Source organism: Canis lupus, chromosome 3 (genome assembly GCF_003254725.2).
Source record: "Canis lupus dingo isolate Sandy chromosome 3, ASM325472v2, whole genome shotgun sequence".
In the NCBI taxonomy this organism is placed as follows: domain Eukaryota; kingdom Metazoa; phylum Chordata; class Mammalia; order Carnivora; family Canidae; genus Canis; species Canis lupus.
In genome coordinates, this window is record NC_064245.1 from 26,608,012 (window position 1) to 26,630,191 (window position 22,180).

The 22,180-nt window shown below is 39.9% G+C and overlaps 1 protein-coding gene across 9 annotated transcripts in view; it reads right to left on the reverse strand.

Moving 5' to 3' along the window:
• Nucleotides 1-16,237, reverse strand: part of ZFYVE16 (zinc finger FYVE-type containing 16) — a 59,446-nt gene extending 43,209 nt beyond the window's left edge. For 7 of the 9 annotated variants that reach the window (XR_007409764.1, XR_007409763.1, XR_007409761.1 and 4 more), the window contains exon 1: nt 10,094-10,324. The gene's annotated coding sequence lies outside the window, so the exon portion shown is untranslated. Of the gene's footprint in view, nt 1-7,397; nt 7,487-10,093; nt 10,325-16,206 lie in introns of those variants that run through there. The other 2 variants (XM_049108333.1, XM_049108332.1) reach the window with 2 other exon arrangements.
• Nucleotides 16,238-22,180: the final 5,943 nt, after the last annotated feature.

Here is a 22,180-nt window from a genome sequence, read left to right on the forward strand (position 1 = left end):
TATACCTAAATGTATTTAAAATGGGTAACAGACCTAAGTGTAAAATGCAGTATTTTAACACTTCTTGAGGAAAACATAAGAGAAAATCTACATAACCTTGGGTTTTGGTGGGACACCTGGGTGGCTCAGCGGTTGAGCAGACGTCTGTCTTTGGCTCAGGGTGGGATCCTGGAGTTCCAGGATGGAGTCCCGCCTTGGGCTCCCTGCCCGATGAATAAATAAAGAGAATCTTAAAAAACAAAAAACAAAAAAACCCCTTGGTTTTGGTGCTGAGTTTTTATTTATTTATTTAAGATTTTATTTATTAGAGACAGAGAGAGAGAGAGAGAGAGAGAGAGAGAGACACGCAGGCAGAGGGAGAAGCAGGCTCCATGCAGGGTCTCCAGGATCACGTCCTGGGCTGAAGGCGGCGCTAAACCGCTAAGCCACCAGGGCTGCCCTTATTAACTTACTTTTAAAAGATTTTCTTTATTTATTCATTCATGAGAGACACAGAGAGAGAGAGGCAGAGACACAGGCAGAGGGAGAAGCAGGTTCCATGCAGGGAGCCTGATGTGGGACTCCATCCCCGATCTCCAGGATCCTGCCCTGAGCCAAAGGCAGATGCTCAACCGCTGAGCCACCCAGGAGTCTCTGTGAGTTTTTAAATATAACACTGGTATGATCCATGAAAAAAAACCAACTGATTAAGTTGGGCCTTATTAAAATCAAAAACATCTGCTCTGAAAAAGACACTGTTAAGAGAATGAAAGGTTAAGCCATAATCTAGGAGATATTATTTACAAAACACTTATCTGATAAAGGACTTGTATCCAAAGTCTACAAAAAACTCCTAATGTTAAATAGAAAACAAACAATCCAATTATATGGGCAAAAGTTCCCAACAGACACCTCACCAAGGAAGATAGACAGTTAGTGAATAACCATATGATAAAATGCTCAACATCATTTGTCTTTAGGGACTACAGATTAAAACAATGAGATACCATTTCACGTCAATTAAAATGGCTAAAATCCAAATAACTGACAATACCAAACACTGCAAGGATGATGATCAGCAGGAACTCATGTTTATTCTTGATGGGAATGCAAAATGTTCTTTTGTCCACACAAGAACTTAGATGTGAATGTTTGTAACAGCTTTATTTATATTGCAAAAACTTGGAAGTATTCAAAATGACCTTCAGTAAGTGAATGGATAAACTGTGATACACTCATGCAATGGGACAGTATTCAATGATATAAAGAAATAAGCCAACAAGCCACCAAAAATGACATGGGTGAGTCTTAAATACGTATTGCTAGGTGAAAGAAGCCCGTCTTTAAAATTCTACACACTGTACGTGGGACACCTGGGTGGTTCAGTTGGTTAAGCATCTAACTCTTAATTTTGGCACAGGTCATGGATCTCAGGTCATGAAACCGAGCCCTGCCTTCAGTGCCGTGCTGGGCATAAGATTTTCTCTCTCTCTCCCCCTCTAACCCTACTCTGCTTCTCACTTGCTCTCTCTCTCTTTAAAAAAAAATCTATATACTGTATCATTCTAATTATATGACACTCTGGAAAAGGCAAAACTACAAAGAGAGTAAATAAACACACAAGTGATTGCTTTGTGGTATAGGGTAGGGGATCGTTGAACAGGAAAAGCACAGTGGATTTTTTTAGGGTGGTGAAACCATTTTGTATAATACGATAGTGGTGAATACAAGACAGTAAACATTTGTCAGATTAGAGCACAAAGAATAAACCTCAAGTATGCAAATTAAAAAAATTATTTAGAAGGTTGGGTGATCTCAAAATGGAATGCAGAATGTGATAAAAGAGACTAAATTTATTATAAATGTATAAAACAATCTTACTGAAAGGGGTGGAGGAATAAAGTGCTACCTTTGGAAATGAGTGAATCTGTAAGGCTGAATTGAAAAAAGGAACAGGGGCATTGTGCTCTAGTTGATAAAGTTGTTTCCAATGGGGGTATGGGTTAACAATTCTGAAATCATTATATATGTATACTGGATTGAACTGCAATTAAAAAGTAAATGGAATGGCTGCTTATGGGAGCCAGGTTTCTCCTTGTTGGCAGGGAAGGTTAGATAAGCAAAAGGGCAAGAAGCTAAAATGATCCACGTGGGAACGGATTTGAATTGGAGACACCGGTATAAACTTATGGCTAGCTTAACATGGATACAAATGGTTATACATCTGTGCTAATTTTTTACCAGAAATATTTATAGATATTAGTATAAACACCTATATCTCTTGCTCTGTTAGCTGACAGGGCCTAGAAGCAAGACATCCTGTACTTAGCATAACAAGCATACTTAGCACCCAGAGCATGGTTTCTCAAACAAAAGGAACCAAGGCTCCTTGGAGAAATGGCTAATTCTAAGACTGGGGCAGAAACTATACAAGATGAGCATGGAGCATCTTGTAATCCCAGAAAGCACATATACATATGCACACATGGGTCTATACACACACACAATAAAGGAGGTATATCAAAGGAGTCAACTGAAAGAGCTCCCAAAGGCCAAAGCGGGAACAACTAAACAATAAAATATATAAACCAAAACTGGTTTATAAGGCAAAGCATTAAAAAAATGAGTTCATACTAAGATAAATAAACAAATAGGGAATAGGACAAATCTTCCAAATAGAAAAATTCTGAATAATTTACATAGACACTTTGTTCTCAGGGAAGTGGAACATAACTGCTCCTTAAGTGTGCTGCACATACTTTCTTCAAGAGTACAGTATAGAAAGGGAGAAAAAATAATTTCACAGTGAAGAAACCTGACAAACTCTACCTCTAATTATGAGAAAAACATCAGAAAAACCACAACTGACATTCTACTAAATAGCAGAGTAGTGATTCTCAAAATGTTTGAGACCATCAAAAACAGAACGTCTGAGAAATTGTCACAATCCAGAGGAACTGAAGGCAACGGGACTAATCAGGGTAATGTGGTATCTTCCATGGACTCCTAGATTAGAACATATTAGAGAAAAATCAAAGAAGTGTGAATAAAGTATGGACTTTGATTAATACTAATGTATCAACACTGGTTCATTAATCATGGTAAGTGTACCATATTAATGTAACATGTAATAATAGGGAAACTGGGTATAGGGTAAATTGGAACTCTGGACTATCTTTCCAATAATCCTAAAAATCTAAAATTGTTCTAAAGTAAAAGATTAAAAAAAAAATAAAATGAAGGCACTGGAAAATAAACTTGAGAAAATATCCCAGAAAGCAGAATAAAAAGAAAGGGAAAGCAAATAAGCAGAAAGATTAGAAATGTAATCTAATGAGGTCTGATATTCAAATAACAAGAAGTCCAGGAAAAAAGTATAGGAAGGAAAAAAGGAAGAATTTGTCAAATAAAATACCTCAGAACTGAAGGATATGATCTCCAGGTGGAAAGGGCCCAGTTAGGGCCCAACACAATGGATGAAAAATCCTTATCAAGCCACATCACCTTAAAATTTCAGAATACCAGAGAGAGCAACCCATTTCAAGCTGTAACTGCATCTCCCACCTCTCCCTTACACTCCTGACCTCCCCATCCCATCCTGCTCTCCTTTTTCTCTAAAGTACTCATTTACTTTACAACCTTCTAACTTTTTTTTTTTTTTAACTTATTTATGATAGTCACAGAGAGAGAGAGAGGCAGAGACATAGGCAGAGGGAGAAGCAGGCTCCATGCACCAGGAGCCTGATGTGGGATTCGATCCCAGGTCTCCAGGATCGCGCCCTGGGCCAAAGGCAGGCACCAAACCGCTGCGCCACCCAGAGATCCCCCTTCTAACTTTTTGTATAACAAGTTTATTACATTGTTTACCATCTGGAACACCTGCTCCATCCAAGAAATTAAGCTTCATGAGGGTAGATACCTTGTATTTTTACTCACGAATATATTCAAAGTACCTTGAACAATGTTTGCTACATAAAATATGCTTATTACAGACTTAGTGAATAAATACAAGCTTTGAGAGAACAAAAGCAGGTCACATACAAAGGACTGGTTATCATATCAGGCATTAGACTTCTCAGTAACAACACTAGAAGTTAGAAAACAATGGAATCATGCCTCCAAAATTCTAAAAGTAAATTATTTACAACCTGGAATTCTATATTCAGCTATCAGTCAAGTGTGAGGGCAGAAACTTACTTGATTTTTTTTTACAAGATTTTATTTGACAGAGAAAGAGAGAGAGGGAGAGAGAGCATAAGCAAGGGGAGTAGCAAGTAGGAGAGGGAGAAGCAGGCTTGCCAGTTAGCAGAGGGTCCGACAGGGGGCTCGATCCCAGGATCATGACCTGAGCCAAAGGCAAATGCTCAACCAATTGAGCCACCTAGGTGCCCCTGAGGGCAGAATTTTTAAAAACATATTTAGACAGGCAAGACCCAAAAACTTTGCCTCCTCTTCAGTCTCTCTTCTCAGGGGCCAACTGGAATATGTACTCTACCAACATGAGGGAGACAAGAAGAAAGAGGAAGGGCTGAAGTCCAGAAACTGGCTATTCAACACAGGGAGAGACAACTGTAATTCAAAGATGATCAAAAAAGAAAACACACCTCAAAGATGGCTGTGCAACAACAGGCCTAGAAAGCAACGCATGAAGATAGACGCAGGGTGACAATTACAGGAATGATGTTGCAAAACAAACGACAGACATTTTGAATCTACCAAAAGGAGATTTACACATCTTGTCTGAGGGGTTTTCAATAAATTAAATAAAAGATATATAAGACAGGGCACCTGGTTGACTCAGTCAGTGGAGTGTGCAGCTCTTGATCTCAGGGTTATAGGTTTGAGCCTCATGCTTGGGATAGAGATTAAATAAAATCTTAAAAAATATATATGCATATAAAAGATACATTTAAAAAAGATATAAAACATACATTCATAAAGATATATAAAACGTAGATATATGAGAACTGAGGTAATTACAAACTCTAGGAAAAGCAAAAATTATATAAAAAAAGAAATAGCACAATATACCTGGCTCACCTGTACACATTATGTACATAGTTAAATGATATAAACACTAAATAATGATTTAACTAAAAATTAACATAAAACTAATCTGCAAATAAGAGATGAGGAAAAGTGCAGTGTTTACAGGTTGGGTAACCTCAACTCTCATTTTCTGTAATAGGAAATTGGTATATAATATCTATAACTATGGTAGGATGGGGAGACAGCTATATAAGTAAGCAGGTTATTTAAAAATCTAGAGGTAGAAAGAGTTGATCAACAAAAATAAAGAGCTGGATCATCATTCATTCTGCAGGAGCCTTTGCCAGAAAGGGTTCTTCTATAAGAGAATGAAGCCTGAATCCCTTAAGGTATCCATCCACTTTATGTAATGAATTACCTTCTTTCCTACCTTCTTAAGTGTTACTAGTTTTAAACTATTGAGGGAGGGATCCCTGGGTGGCGCAGCGGTTTGGCGCCTGCCTTTGGCCCGGGGCGCGATCCTGGAGACCCGGGATCGAGTCCCGCATCGGGCTCCCTGCATGGAGCCTGCTTCTCCCTCTGCCTGTGTCTCTGCCTCTCTCTCTCTCTGTGACTATCATGAATAAATAAATAAAAAAATCTTAAAAAAAAAAAAATAAATAAATAAACTATTGAGGGAACAGTAGCTCAACTTATTTTCTGTGTTTTGTGATCCTAATGAGGAACACTGATTGAGAAAGGCTGCTTTTCTAGAGTGGGATTCAGGAAAGTGAGGGAAAAGATTATTGCTTTTCATTTTAAGTCTTGTAGTCTTATTTGACTTTTTAAATTATGTACAAGTACCCCTTTGACAGCCATTAACATTACATTAAAAAACATACTAGCAAAAAAGCAGTAAAGGAACTCTGAATATAGAACATATTAAAAACATAAAGCACAGGAATTAGCAGCTTTAGAAATAGTCTCATAGGGCAGCCCGGGTGGCTCAGCGGTTTAGCATTGCCTTCAGCCCAGGGCCTGATCCTGGAGTCCTGGAATCGAGTCCACGTATTTACGTAAACGTAAATAAACCTCTTCAGATTAGGGAGTATGTCATATTATTTTTGTGTCTTCATGATGTACATCTAGATTATTGGCACAATAAGTACAGCTTAATTGAATGAAATGGGAAGTATGTGCAGCTTCAAATTTCATGTACAGTATTTGTACTATATCTTATGTAAATTGTTGGATTCTATTTTTATTTAATTATCTTACCTTTTCTATACCTTTTTATTTTTATTTTTATTTTTTTTTTATTTTTATTTATTCATGATAGGCACACAGTGAGAGAGAGAGAGGCAGAGACACAGGCAGAGGGAGAAGCAGGCTCCATGCACCAGGAGCCTGACGTGGGATTCGATCCCGGATCTCCAGGATCGCGCCCTGGGCCAAAGGCAGGCGCCAAACCGCTGCGCCACCCAGGGATCCCTATACCTTTTTAAATACCTCAAATGACTTAGTGCTTAGTAGTACTTTGCTACATGGGTAGAGATAAGTCTGTAAATAGATATTCAAAGAATTCCATAATTTTTTAGAAAAATTGTTTTTTTTCTAAGACTTTTAAAAAAATTTAAATTTAAATTTATTTATTTATTTATTCATGAGAGACACACACAGAGAGAGGCAGAGACACAGGCAGAGGGAGAAGCAGGTACATGCAGGGAGCCCGACATGGGACTCAATCCTGGGTCTCCAGTATCACACCCTGGGCTGAAGGCAGGCGCTCAACCACTGAGCCACCCAGGCGTCCCTATGATAACCTATTTTAGGTAATGTTTTTACTCACCTGACTGCTTACGTACTCTCAGATTTACTATCAAAGATCTACAATATTTACTTTATAGAAGATGGCTTTAGGGCAGCCCCCGTGGCGCAGCGGTTTAGTGCTGCCTGCAGCCTGGGGCATGATCCTGGAGACCTGGGATCGAGTCCCACGTCGGGGTCCCTGCATGGAGCCTGCTTCTCCCTCTCCCTGTGTCTCTGCCTCTCTCTCTCTCTCTGTCTCTATGAATAAATAAAATCTTTTTTAAAAAAAAGATGGCTTTAAAAAAATCTCATGATTTAACAAAAATTGGCAGCAACATATAAGATCAATTAGAAAACCAACAAAACCAATAGTAAAAGGACACCTAAAATGGTTTAGATGAGAGATGATGAGGGCCTGAACGGACACAGTGCAGAGCAGATGGAAGGGAGATCAACAGAAAAGTGCTAAAGAATGGGATATTCTGGAGAGGGAAAGCAAGGGAGAAAGCTAGGATTACTGTCAGGTTTCTATCATGGGCGACTGGGTAGACAGTGGTACCACTTGACCATGACGGGCAATACAAACAAGAGCAGGACTGAGGGAAAACAGGAGTTCACATTTGGACTGTTGTTTGAAGTACCTTGAGAACATCCTGGAGGAGATGTCCAATAGGCAGTTCAATATAAGGATCTGGAATGCAGGAGAGAAGTCTGAGAGAGAGAAAAGATTTGGGAATTGGCAGCACATAGCTGTTAATGGATGAGATCACCTACAAAGAAAATATAGAAGAGGACAGGAGCCTGACAACAGAAAACTAAAGACCACAATTAATATTCCTAAAGCCCTTCAGGATAAAACTTTGTCCAGAGTTATATGTACTTCTATAGGAAAACAGCCAATATATAATGTTAAATGACAAAAAATCAAATTGCAAAACATCATGCACAGTATAAAACCAGTTTTACATATAAGTTGTTTTGAAAAAAAAAAAAAAAGTATTAGGTGCTCGCTTCGGCAGCACATATACTAAAAAAAAAAGTATTAGTAAAGGCACAGGAGAAAACCATGGAGGGCAAACATCAAACTGAAGGGTATCTGATTTTGCAAGTCTTTTATACTGACATTATGTATCTCCATAGTATTTTAGTTAATTTAAAAAAATATATACTACTTTCATAACCTAGAGAAAAGATAATTTATCTTACATATATATATATATATATATATATATATATATATATGGCACGTATCCTTACAATACAAAAAAGATAAAAGTCTGTTAGAAAAACACATTGACACTGGACAATAAATGGGCAAATAATACAACTAATAAGATTATGAAAAAATATTCAAAGCACAACTCTGTACTATCAACATAACGTGAATTAGAACACATACGATTTGTTACCTACTAAATCAGAACACAATTTTTTTTAGCAATCTCTACACCCAACATGAGGCTCAAACTCAGGAACAAGAGTTACCTAATTTACCAACTGAGCCAGTCAGCCACCCCCATAATTTTTTCAAATAATAAAAGTGCTCAATGTTCGTAAGGGTATACAAGAAGAGCACCTCAGACACTGCTGCTAGGAAGTAAACTGGTACACCCTCTCCGACAGTCCCCAGAGATTGCATCTGATGTAACAATTCTCTTTCTTAAAAATTCAAGAAAATAATTCAAAGCAACTGTAAACATGCAAAGATATTTCACCAAATCATTAACTGAAACCATCTAAACACCAACATTAGGGCACAAAAAAAATTACATAGGCATCGAAAGTAATTCTATTTCTAGAGAAACATTAGCACGGGGTGGGGGAAACACATCATAAAGAACTTTCAACTTTGCAATGTTCCTAATAGTGCAAAATTTCAAAAAACTTAAAAGTGCATCAATGCAAGAATACTTAAATCAGCTTTCTCAAACTGGTCTGAGGACCCCTGGAAGACCCAAAACCTTTTTAGGGCTCCTTCCTTTTCCAAACACCTATCTATGCAAGGCTGGATATTCTTAACGTGCCTTAGCATACACAATAGCACACAAGAGTGAAGGGAGAAGCAAATATGAGAATCCAGCTGTCTTCTATAAAGCCAGACATCAGTGATCTGCAAAAATAAAGACAATGCCGCCCTCCTCACTAAATTTTTTAAAGAAAAAATATTTTTCAAAGTATTATTTAATTCAACATGCGACGGGTTTTTAATGCATAATTCAAAAATTTTTTCTGAGTTTTATTTTCTAAAATACTAAATATACTGCATAAATATACCGGAGAAAAACTCTTAGTCCTCGATAATTTTTAAGTTTGTAAAAGGATCCTGAGACCCCACGGGGTTAAAAAACTATGATACCATCATATTATGTAACATGATGATTGGGATGATAATTAAATGGGAGCAGAGCTTTCTTTGCTCCTGCATTACTTGGACAATGAAACGTCATAAAGTCATGCTTAAGATTTTTAAAAACACTTAAATTCAAGCAAAAAAAGCAGGCAATCCAAACTCTATATAAAATCTCATCATCGGAATTAAGAAAAATGCCACGAGAAAAAAAAGACCTGGAAGGTAAAAAGTCAAAATATTAACTGTGGCTGATTATCTTTAAATGGTGGAATTATGGCTTATTATTTTACCTTGATCTTTATAGCACATCTAAGATTTTGTTTTTGACACTAAGCATGCAGGTTTCATACCCACGGGAGAAAAAATCCATAGTTTTCCTAGACCGAAGCATTACACTTCTGCCAGTGCGGAAGACAGGAAGCTCAACATAGTCATTTAAGGAACCTAATTCGACCAAACAAACTGCCCATTTCGTTAAACGAAAAAGATGAAGTTATCAAACGCACGGACTGGTTTCCAGACGGGTCACACGGAGCGAGATCACTCCGTCTGCAATAATCTGCAATCACGGTAGTACGGGTAAGTCAACATCTGAAAGTTAGGTCATCTTTTAGAATTTGCCAGAGGTGCCAAAGGGAACAGGCCGAGGTCGAGGCGCAGCACCGCATCCCTGCGGAGCCCGGAGGCCGAGAGCAGGGCTCCGCGCCGGCCCGCTCCCCCCGCGCAGGCCGCCCGTCCGCAGCCCGCAGCCCCCAGCCCCGCAGCCCCGCAGCCCCGCAGCCCCGCAGCCCCGCAGCCCCGCAGCCCCGCCGGTCGGGCCCTCCGGGCTCTCCGGGGCCGACGCGAGCCTGGACGGCCGAGATTTCCCGGCCAGGTCGCTGGGCCCCGGGAGGGGAAGGGCGCGGGTCGGGGGCCCAGCGGCCACCCCGCCCCCTCCGCGCAGCACAGGTGAGCCGACGCCAGGCGGCCTGCTGCCGGGGCTCTTACCTGCCCACACCCCGAGGAGCTCCGTGGGGCTCGACGGCCGCCGCGCAGCGCAGCGCAGCGAAGGGCGACCCCCGCCGGGAGTCCCGGGGCGGCTCCGTCGGCTCCGGGTTTGTTTTTCCCCCGACCTGTTGGGGAGGAGGGGAGGGGGCGGGGGGCTGGCAGCGCAGGCGCAGAACAGGCTCCCGAGGCTCGCGCACGCCTGCCCTGCGCCCGCGGCCTCCGCCGAGCCCCGACGCGCCTGCGCGCTGCTCCGAGCCCCGGCGGGGGGCGGGGCTCTCACCGGAAGTGCCGACGAGGTAGAGACCCGCTTTGCGCCGGGATGGGTTTCGCGTTAGACCCCCGGGAGCGCGAACCGCGAGGCCCGCGAGGCCCGCGAGGCCGGCGAGGCCGGCGAGGCCAGCTGCGTCCGTGTCCGCCTTCCGTTGCCCTCCGTCGACCTCGCGTCGGCTTCCCCCGCCCCCAGCCTGCAGCTCCGCAGCCGGCGCGGCCCCGGCGCCCCCGCCCCCCTGCCTTGTCGCTTCGCACAGCGGCCGCCGCCGCCCTCCCCGCCCGCGGCAGCCCAGGGCCCGCGCCCGGCCCTTCGCCCTCGAGGCCGGGGCTGTGCTTCTGCTTCGCCCGGGGGGCCCGAGGCTCAGCCGCCTCCCCGCCCCTAGAAGGACCGCTAAGCAGCGGGGGAGCCGAGCCCCTCTTGGGATGCAGGCTTGCGCTCGTGGGGCTGCACTATTTTTACCGCGTGTTTCCTATGAATCGAGGGAAGAAGAGAGAATATGTGGAGAGACAAATCCATCTGTTGCTAAAGCGTTTTGCCAGCTCATCGTCCACCCTGGGCTTTAGGAAGTGTACGGGTCGGGGGCCCCGGGGCGGCCCCGCGGGTTGACCTCCGGGCGCGCGCGCTCTCCCTCCGAAAGCAAGCTTCAAAAAAAAAAAAAAAAAAAAAAAACTTGTGGAGTTCTAATATCTCAGGACTATTCCAGATGTGATTTATGGTGAAGGGCTTGAGAATCGATTCGGATTCTAAATCTGCAGTTCGCAACTACAGTTTGTGATCTTTTAAGGATACGGAATCCTGATTTTCTCTCTCTAGCCTCGCTTTTACTTAACTCTGAAAGAAGACGGTGTGGTTTTAGCCCAACCGTGAAACTTCTGACAGCTGAAAATAACTTACGGAGCACCTACCATGCGGCAGACACCGCATTAAATGCTTTGCTTGCATTATCTCTTTTTTCCCAGCAGAATTCTGTACTTCTTGGTGAAGAGGGGAGTCCTTGAATGGTAGGGAAGACACAGAGGGGACCCCCCAAATCCACACGGGGTGCTGGGGACCCCAAAATCCAGTGGAAGGCACATCAGGCACAAATTCCAGAGAGGTTCTGAGTGGAATCCCTGCCACAAAGCCCAGCTTGGAGATAGAGGAGCTCCCAGATTTAGAAGTTATCCCCAAAGCTAAGAGGAAACCAAATTATGGAGGAAGCAGGGGTCTCGGTCTTTGGGGGCCCCCTGCTTCCAGAGGAACTGGAAAAGCACATGGGGACACCTCCATCTCCCAGGATGGGTATGGGGGATCCTGAGGCAGTATCAGGGCAGAGACAGAACACTGATTGGTGGGCAGGGCTCCTTGGCATGGCAGGCTGAGACTGGTTCCCTGGTGACTGGGGGCAGGGCCTAAGGCACACGGCGGGCTGCGCTGAGTAGGCAGGCAGGCAACTCATCAGCCTGGGTGCGGTGCAAGGAGGGTTCCGAGGCACTCCGCTCAATCTTGGGGATCTTAAATTGCACAGTACAAAGTGCATTTTCTCTACTATGTGTGAGGTGTTTATTTGCAGATAAATGAGGTCACTGCCTTTATGGAACCACTGTCTAATAGCAGAGACTCATGTATGCAAATGTATATTTGGGGTAGAAATATTTACATAGAAGTATTCATATAATATAATGCATATTTATATATATATATAGTGTTAGGACAAAGAATAGAAATAGAAAACACTGACACCTTAGAGATAAATAGGAAAAGTATATACGTGAATGGTCAACTCACAAAATAGGAAATTTCAGTGCCTACTACATGTTTTACGAATGCTCAAACTCATTAACAATGAAATGACAAAAGATACTATTTCTAGTGTATCTAATTAGCCAGTTTGTTTAAAACATGCATGAACTCCATTGGTGAGGGTAGAGTGAAATGAACCCTTATCCTGTTGGGATATAAATTAGGAAAAGATTTTGGAAAGTAATTTACCAAATCAGATGAAGGAACGGTCACATGACCTAAATTAATAATTTCCCTTCTGGAAATTATAAGGACATATTCCAGAATGCAAAGATGAAATAACAATAAAGTGAACAAACTCCCCAAAACTGGAATGCCTTTCACATACAAATGCATTTGTACTTAGTGTAACATTTATTTGTTTATGAGTATTTCCTCCTTACTAGGAGCTGTAAGGATTACAAAAATGGATAATTTATGAAATTTGTCCTAAAAAGTTCACAATTCAGTGTGTCATTCTTTTATTTAGTAATATAAATAGTTGAGAGGTTGCTACAATATAATAAAATTACAAAATGTTTTGGGAGCTTCTGTGTCAATTAAATTTCCTATGATTTCCTTTGCTGATTGAAATGAAGAAGAAATCTGCACATGAAATGCACATGTCAAAGAAAAATATTAATGAAAAAGAGTCCTTGCAAAGGTTGAGTAATAATTACCGGAAAACTCCATGTATCATATTTGACCTCTAAAGATCTCAATTTATGACTAAATGGTATAGACTTCAGGAATTCATCCCAATTGTAACATATTTGACCAATTTATTCTTTCGACTTAAATCATTGCTTGGACCATAAGCATGTTTTATTATTTCTTTTTATTATTATTATTTTGAAAAGTAACCAGAATCTTGATTATTTTAAGAGGCTTCAATTCCACAGTAATATGAATTTACAAAGCTGTTCCCCCCCGCCTTTTTTCTTAGCTATTCCCTTTTCATTAGTAACCTGGATGGAGAAAATACCAGAAGCAAATGAAAATAACAATTACAATTATTCATTTGTTTCATGGCTGGTCTTATACTATAAACAATGTTAGGACTAGGGGCATTGCTCCCAAACATAGAAAGCGACATGGAACTATTAACCATTACTATTTCATGCTATCTAACCATGTTAGAACACTCATGTTACAAGGAAAAGAGCTATTTTTTTTTAAATTATCTGCTTAGGGCCACTTAGATCACCTATTTGGAGCAATTTCACTAACGAAGAAATGGTTACACTTTCTGTGACCATGAGAACTAGTGTTTTATTTTTTTTAAGATTTTATTTATTTATTCATGAGAATACACAGAGAGGAGAGAGAGAGAGGCAGAGACACAGGCAGAGGGAGAAACAGTCTCCATGCAGGGAGCCTGATGTGGGACTCAACCCTGGGTCCCCAGGATCACGCCCTGGGCTGAAGGCAGCGCTAAACTGCTGAGCCACCCGGGCTGCCCAGAACTAGTGTTTTAAAATGCTTGGAGAGAGTTTGGAAGGAAATCCACTAAAATACTAACATACTGTGATGATCTTTGGAAGGTGAAATTATGAGTGATTTCTCCTCTTTCTAGTTTTTTTATATTTTCCATGTGTTTTACAATGAGAACATATGACTTTAATAACCCAAGGGGAAAATGGAACACTTAGTTTTAAAAAGTATTTCTAAATTTACAATTGAGTCAACCAATTAGTTTACATTCCTTATGTAAAATATATTGCATTACTATGGATCATAAAGAGTGAAATAACCCAAAAGGATGGATAAGCACTTATGTCTGAATACTGTCTCAGGGGTAGCAACAGGTACAGTTCTCCCCATGGCTCATATAAGATACAGCTTCAACATAAATGACACAGGTTCTCTAGCAAGGAAGTAAGAATTCTTTGCCAGATATTTCCAGTTCTCTCTTCTGGGCATATGATGGCAATGCACTTCCGGGCTCCCTTGTGGTTGAATAGGGCCATGTGACTGATTCAGGCAAGTGAACTGTGAAAAGTGAGTGGTGACATGTGTCTTTCTAGACTGGATTTTTTTCAGCCACCAATGTGAGATATTCTAAAGTCGGCCTCCCCTCTGGCACAGCAACGGGCAAGACTTGATATTGTGGCTTCTCCATCGATCTGAGTGCTTGAGAGATTCCAATGAACAAATCACTTCTAGAATAGATAAACTTCGTTGTTATATGCACTGAGATTTTGGGGGTGATTTGTTACTACAGCATAGCTTAGCCTGTCATGGCATATAAACTTTGTTTTATGCCTTTAAGATTTGGGGGTGGCCATTCTGAATGACACACTGGGTGCCTCAATGAGACTCTGTTGCAGCACTGTTTGCTAAAGCTTTTCCTTCATAGATGAACTACTCACTATTCATTATAATATGCCAGGTAAATACATTTTGTTATAAATGAGTACTTCTTTCTACTACTTCTCAGAGTGACAGTGAATCTTTTTTGCTTTTAATTTTTTATTATGGAAAATGTCAGTCACATGTAAAAGTAGAGAGAATAGTACAATAAACCTCTCAGCTTTAGTATCAACAACTCATGGTCACATCTTATTTCATCTATAAGTTCACCCACTCTACCCCCTTACCCCACAGCTGTATTATTTTGAGGCGAGTATAATTTATCATATCTTTTCACCTCTAAGTTTTTCTACGTGTATATTTAAAAGAAAATATTTTACAAAGTAGAAATGATAATTCAATGAACTCCTTCATATGCAATATCACCATCTAATTCCAATATGGACAAACTTGTTTCATGTATACCCTTACTCACTTATATTATTTTGAAGCAAATGCCATATGTCATATCATTTCATCCATACATATATCAATATGATTTCTAAAATAAAATTGCTCTTTATAAAAGCATAATTTTTCACATCTAAATATTTAACAATAATTCTTCAATTATGCTAAATACTTAGCTTCTGGTATTAATATTTCTAATTGTTTCATAAATGTCATAAGTTTTAAGTAGTTTGTATAAATCAGAATCCAAATAAAGTCAACATTTTGGGATTGACTGATGTCTAATAATGTTCTTTCTTTTTTGTTCTTGCACTTTATTTTTTTAAACAGTCTTTAGAGCTGTAGAATTATCAGGATTTGGACCTTTTTTTTACACTTTAGTTCACTTTTATTTTTCTTGTATAAAACTATGTGGTAGCCACAGTATCTTTTAACCTACTCCTCTTGCCTCTGTATTTCCTATAAGCTCGTAGCTAGATCTGGAGGTTTGGTTTGATGTGGGTTGAGTTTTTTGGCAAGGCTGCTCCGTAAGAGGTGTTACATACTTTCCTCAGGAGACATGATATCTGAGGGCTCTTTCGTTGACATTAGTGACCATTGATGATCACTACTGGGATCCAGTCTTTCATCTGGGTTTGCAAAATGATGATATTCAATTATGTCTATTTTATTCATTGATTGGAATTCTTCTAGGGAAAAAAATTTCCCTCAATAGCTATTTAGTTTTCCTCGAATATAGTTCATGTAGGAAAGGGAAATTAAACGTTTGACCTTTTACTTTACTGACGGTTTCCAGAAAAATGAGTCGTTTCCCTTGTATCCTCTAAAGGAGACCAATGGCAGTAGAGGAGAGAGGGTTAATATATGTAAGTTAAACATATATATATATATATATAAATGTGTATTTGCATGTATGATACTAAACAAGTTCTTTAGATTTTTTAAACAGATTTAAGCATTTATTAATTGTTCATCCCAATGTTTAACACTGTAATGAACATGTTCTATTCATTGCCTTAATCATAATACAATATATATTATTAAGATGGTCAAAGGAATCATAATTAAATTTGAATCAGATTAGGATTCACTTTTTATTCTAATGTTAGATTTCTACTATTTTCTAGCAAATCATAAACAAATCAATAAGAAAAGACTTTTTTTTTAAGAAAAGACTTTCAAAACCATTAGTTGCTTTTATATATCTAAGGATAGTCACATCTGAATTCATCTGGAAAAAATTCAAAGATATAGGCATATCATAATAGTACACAGTTACACTAATTTTATATTTAGAAGCAAGCATAAGGAAACTCACCAGAGTTCAAATGTGTTCAGATGGTATTAACAATTTCAGGCAATCTAAAGTGGGAAGAAACAACTGTTGATGATCCAATTCCACTGCCAGTTAGCACGTAAACTGGAGGCAGAAGGAGAACTTAAATTCAAATCAGAGAAGTGAGATTAATTATTCGCCTTGTCAGTTGTTTGAATACTATTTTTTTAAGAGTAGGCTCAAAACAAATGTTAATGTGTTTTGTGAGTTATGTAAGTTTAACGCTGTGTCACAATTAGGAGAAAAAAATGAACTGGGGTTATCATCTTTTCTCCTTATGTGTATTTGAGAAAAGAGATCACATTCCCAAGCATTGTGAGAATTTTAGCTTTCTTTGGGTGGAGAGAAGACAAAGAACCCACCAAACCCTGCAGGCATGTTAGTGACCCTCTTTGGAACTTGGCAATGAGAAACACAGTCAGAAGTCAATGAGGAATCCCCTGTGAGATGCATCTCTGAGCCTGCCTGATGTTCAGTGCCGGAGAGGCAGGCTCCAGGGCTCTACAGCAGCAGCTTGCAGGCCACAGAACAATGGCAAAGATGGCTAAACTATAGAGAAAATGATAGTACAATCACCTAATTTTGACAATACAGAAGTCCAGGATTATTGCAGGACCTCCCCAAGAAAGGGAAGGGAGTTTAAAAAATGATTGGTTGAATTTTTCCTCCAACTTCAGAACAGATTATATTTGATTTAGGAAACAAAGAAATGTGATATTTCTTTTATCTTGGTATTGTGGAATAAAATTCATGCCCATTGTATGTAATTTTGTAATAGTGATCTTCCTCTCTCTCTCTTTTTTTAGTGAGGCTCTACGCCCATTGTGGGTCTCAAAGTCGTGACCCGGAGATCAAGAATCGCATGCTATACTGACTGAGCCAGCCAGATGCCCTTCTAATAAGGACCTCTTGATAAAAAAGCATATAAATAGAGTGGAAATCTTTCCTTTATTATGAGAGATAATAATGTTTTCTTCAGGATTTTTTTCTTTTGATAACAGATTAGGTAGTCAGTTCAAAGTGAATTTTTTATATATGCTTGCTTTGACTTCTTCAAATTGAGAAAGAGAAATAGTGATAACCAGAAGAATAACCAGAAGAGTGTTTTCTGCACACTTTGCAATGTGCCTTACTATTTAAAAAAATAGAATTATGGGGTGCCTGGGTGGCCAGTCAGTTGAACATCCAACTCTTGATTTCGGCTCAGGTCATGATCTCAGGGTTGTTAGATCAAGCCCCAAGTCAGGCTCTGTACTGGGTGTGTAGTCTATTTAAAATTCTCTATCTCCGGGATCCCTGGGTGGCGCAGTGGTTTGGCGCCTGCCTTTGGCCCAGGGCACGATCCTGGAGACCCGGGATCGAATCCCACATCGGGCTCCCGGTGCATGGAGCCTGCTTCTCCCTCTGCCTGTGTCTCTGCCTCTCTCTCTCTCTCTCTCTCTGTGACTATCATAAAAAAAAAAAAAAAAAATTCTCTATCTCCGTCTCCTTCTGCCCCACCATCCCCCAAGAAATAGAATTTTGGACATAGACTTTTACAACACAAATTAAACTCTATATGCATATATATACATATAATGTGTGTTTTTATATATATAGTTTAGCAGGTTATATGTACAGTTAAACAGATTAAAATATATATACACGGTTAAATAGGCTAAAACAAAGTTTGAAAGTATGCATTAAATATGAAAAAGGAATCATCGGGGATCCCTGGGTGGCGCAGTGGTTTAGCGCCTGCCTTTGGCCCAGGGCGTGATCCTGGAGACCCGGGATTGAGTCCCACGTCGGGCTCCCGGTGCATGGAGCCTGCTTCTCCCTCTGCCTGTGTCTCTGCCTCTCTCTCTCTCTCTCTCTCTGTGACTATCATAAATAAATTTAAAAAAAGAAAAGAAAAAGGAATCATCATCTGCCTCATTTTTCCTCTTAAAGTAAGGTTTTGCAAGATTGTCTGCTATGATTGACCTTCTTGATACACAAGAAGACCGGATAATACAGGACCACATTTCCTCATGTGGAATTTTCTACTTATTATGATCATTTCCATGCCCATTTCCTTCTTAACATCAAGGACTCCTGGACAGGATACCTGGTCTTAAATTAACCCTATTATTTTTCTTAAATAGAATCTTCTTCAGTGATTTCTAATCTATTTTCATCTCAATGATGGTTTGTCATTTCTATTACAGTCTGGGCTTTTCTTGCTGTCATTCTGTATATAGTTAGATTCAGATTTGGCTAAGGATATTCATAGCCTTCAACATATCAGAGGCTTAAACTAGATGCTTATTTTTCTTTTGTTAACATCCAGGTACAAGCAGTCTGAGCCACCATGGGACTCTCTTCTATGAAATCAATGCAGACTTTGGATTCTTGTAGTTTTTTACACTATCATCCGTGGCCTCTATTCTCAAAGTCACCTCATGGTCCAAGATGGATCTTCAGCTCCAGCAAGAAAGTGGAAAAAGACATAGTGGGTCAAAGAGTTCATGTAAGCTGATTCCAGAGAAGGGTCTCTGAAGCAGCTACAGATACTCCTACTTATATCCATTGATTAGAACTTGCTCTCTTGGCCACATACAACTGCAAGGAAGAATGGGGAATTGTCTTCATTTTAGGAGCTCCTGTGCTCAGCTGGAAAACTTTTTTAAGATTTTATTTATTTATCCTTGAGAGACACACACAGAGAGAGAGAGAGAGAGGCAGAGGCACAGGCAGAGGGAGAAGCAGGCTCCCTGTGGGAAGCCTGATGTGGGACTCCATCTCAGGACCCTGGGATCTTGACCTGAGCCTAAGGCAAACACCCAACAGCGACCCACCCACGCGTCCCCCAGCTGGAAATTCTTTTTTTTTTTTTAATTTTTATTTATTTATGATAGACACACACACAGAGAGAGAGAGAGGCAGAGACACAGGCAGAGGGAGAAGCAGGCTCCATGCACCGGGAGCCTGACGTGGGACTCGATCCTGGGTCTCCAGGATCGCGCCCTGGGCCAAAGGCAGGCGCCAAACCGCTGCGCCACCCAGGGATCCCCCCAGCTGGAAATTCTAATGGAAAAATGGCTATTAGAAGGAATTAGCACTTTCTATCACTGTCTATTTGAACCATGGTGCCATTGAGAGCCCCCTTGTTGCAAGAACACAGTAATATTTTATCAAACAGTATGGATCTGAGCAGGCTTGGAACAATTACTGTAACTTCAGAATGAAGGCTGACTTTTCAGTTTACTGGAGCACACTATTAATGATCACATTGTCAGTGTTTAATCTTCACCTGCAAAGTCAAATACAAAAACCTTTCCTCCACCCCCTTTTCTCTTCCCCGTGTCACATCTTTTTTTTGTTTTCTTTTCCCGTGTCACATCTTTAGGAGTGTCTGCTCTTGCTGACTCACCTCCTCACCTCCTTGATTGATCAGGAGGAGCCTTCTTCAGAATGGACTCTCCCTAATTACTCCACTATTCTTGATAAGGCCAACAGTTAACCCACAAAACTAAATTAATCAGGTGTTTTTCTGTCATCTTCCTTAGTTTCTCAGCATTGGGCAAAGCTGACACTTTTGAATTACTCTTCCACTGGATTCCATGACAGAACTTCCAGAGGCTCCTTGTAAATCTCCTTTGTGAGTTTTTCCTTAATCAGAACACAAAATGATTGATCTCCTAAGTCCAGTTCTAAGTTCTTCTCTTCTCTGCCATTATACATAGATGAATTTATCTACTGCAGGCTTCAATTATCACTGTGTATTGAGGATTCCCAAAAGTATGTTTATAATTTGATCTTTATTCTGATTTGCAATATCTTTTTTTTCTTTAAATGAGCAAATGACTAATTTACCTTTGATTGGCCAAAGCTGCTGCACATCTGAATGCACAGATTTTTAAAAATATTTTATTTATTCATGAGAGACACAGAGAGAAGCCAGAGAGACACAGGCAAAGGGAGGAGCAGGCTCCTCACAAGGAGCCCGATGTTGAACTCGATCCCAGAACTCCAGGATCACACCCTGAGTGGAAGGCAGACGCTCAACTACTGAGCCACCCAGGCATCCCCTACACTGAGTTTTAATTTTATATTCCCAGCTTTTATCAAAGTTATTATAACAAATAGTCATATAATATTTGATATTGTTTTTGTAGTAAGCAAAACTATGTCATTTCATTGTTCAATGAAGTCATTTTATTGCTCTTCATGTCTCTTGTCAGATATTGCTATTAGAATTTAAAATCTGAAAGAATGATGTATCTTGAGAAATAGGTATGCTCCTTTTTATCTGAAAGTTATGAGATCTGACTTAGTTTGATCCTGTTTTGGTTTGGTACTGGCTGCCAGGAAGTTAAAAGGCAAACCAAGTGATCAATCACACTAAGTCTATTACCATTATGATCACTTTTTACCTTCTTTCATGATTGATTCTCTATTTCTATTTTATTGTATATAAACAGATGATAGATAGATAGATAACAGATAGATCTCCCTTAGGATAAACCACATAAAATCTGTTAAGGAAAGATTTTCTTTTCTTCTACTGTCTCATAAATTTTTTAAAAAGATTATTTATTTATTTATTAATGAGAGAGACAGAGAGAGAGGCAGAGACACAGGCAGAGGGAGAGGCAGGCTCCATGCAGGGAGCCTGATGTGGGACTCGATCCCAGGACCCCAGGATCACTCCCTGGGCTGAAGGCAGAGCTAAACCACTGAGTCACCCGGGGCGGGGCGGGGTGGGGGGGGACATTTAATGTTAATATACATAAGAAATATTGGAATGAGGATTAAAGATTCAAGAAATTTAATAAGATACTTAAAATTATGCTCTTAGAATTTGAATTTGCAATAACAAATATTTAAATGTATTCTAAATTTCAATTTAATAATTGTTTTAAATGATCAATGAATAGATTTAAGTTGTGATATGATTTGCATTACTAATTCACAAATCATGAATTCTATTGAATAGGGTAGATTAGAATGGTTTTGCATATCGAAGACTTAGCAAAAACACAATCTCTAAAGAGTATGAACCACTTTGTTTAAATTGCAAGATCTCTTCAGTATGGTTTTCTTCTCCCATGCTATTTTATATTTTTCTTAGGAAATGCAATGCGAAAAAGCTCAAACTGCCATAAAAATTTCATGGACTTACAAAGCTAAAAAGTATTTTTTTTAAAGAGTGATTTCTTTAAAAATTTCTTAAATTAATTAGATTTACATTTTAAAGCAGTTTTTGGATTTACAGAAAAATTGAGCAAAAAGTAGAGTTCCTATATACTCCCTCTTCCCTCACCCACAGCAAAATTTCATTTTTAGAAAGAAGAGTTAAGGGCAGCCCAGGTGGCTCAACAGTTTGTCGCCGCCTTCAGCGCGGGATGTGATCCTGGAGATCTGGGATCGAGTCCCATATTAGGCTCCCTGCATCGAGCCTGCTTCTCCCTTTGCCTGTGCCTCTGTGTGTGTGCGTGTGTGTGTGTGTGTGTGTGTCTCATGAATAAATAAATAAAATCTTAAAAAAAAAGAAGAGTTAAAAACAATTTAACCCAAGATTATTTTATTCCACCCTTAAATGTTCCCTCCAGGATCATGTACATTCAGTATTGGCTAAATAAATTAGATAAATTCAGCCAAGAGTTTCCTCAACATTATCAATATTATTTCCTTCTGGAGAGTTCTCTTTTCTAAGATTTTATTTTTAAGTAATCTCTATACCCAACATGGGGCTGGAACTCACAACCCCGAGATCAAGAATCCCACAATCTACTAACTGAGCCAGCCAGGTGTACCGGTAGTTCTTTTTCTTGATGAATTGTTGCCCAAGGGCAATCTGGAGACTATCTGCCATTATATGATCTCTTCTTTATTCTTCTTCAGAGGATTTGATTTTTCCCAACTATTTTTTCTACCATCATAACCATGTCTAAGTGTACAATTCAGTGGTACTAAGTACATTCACTTTGTT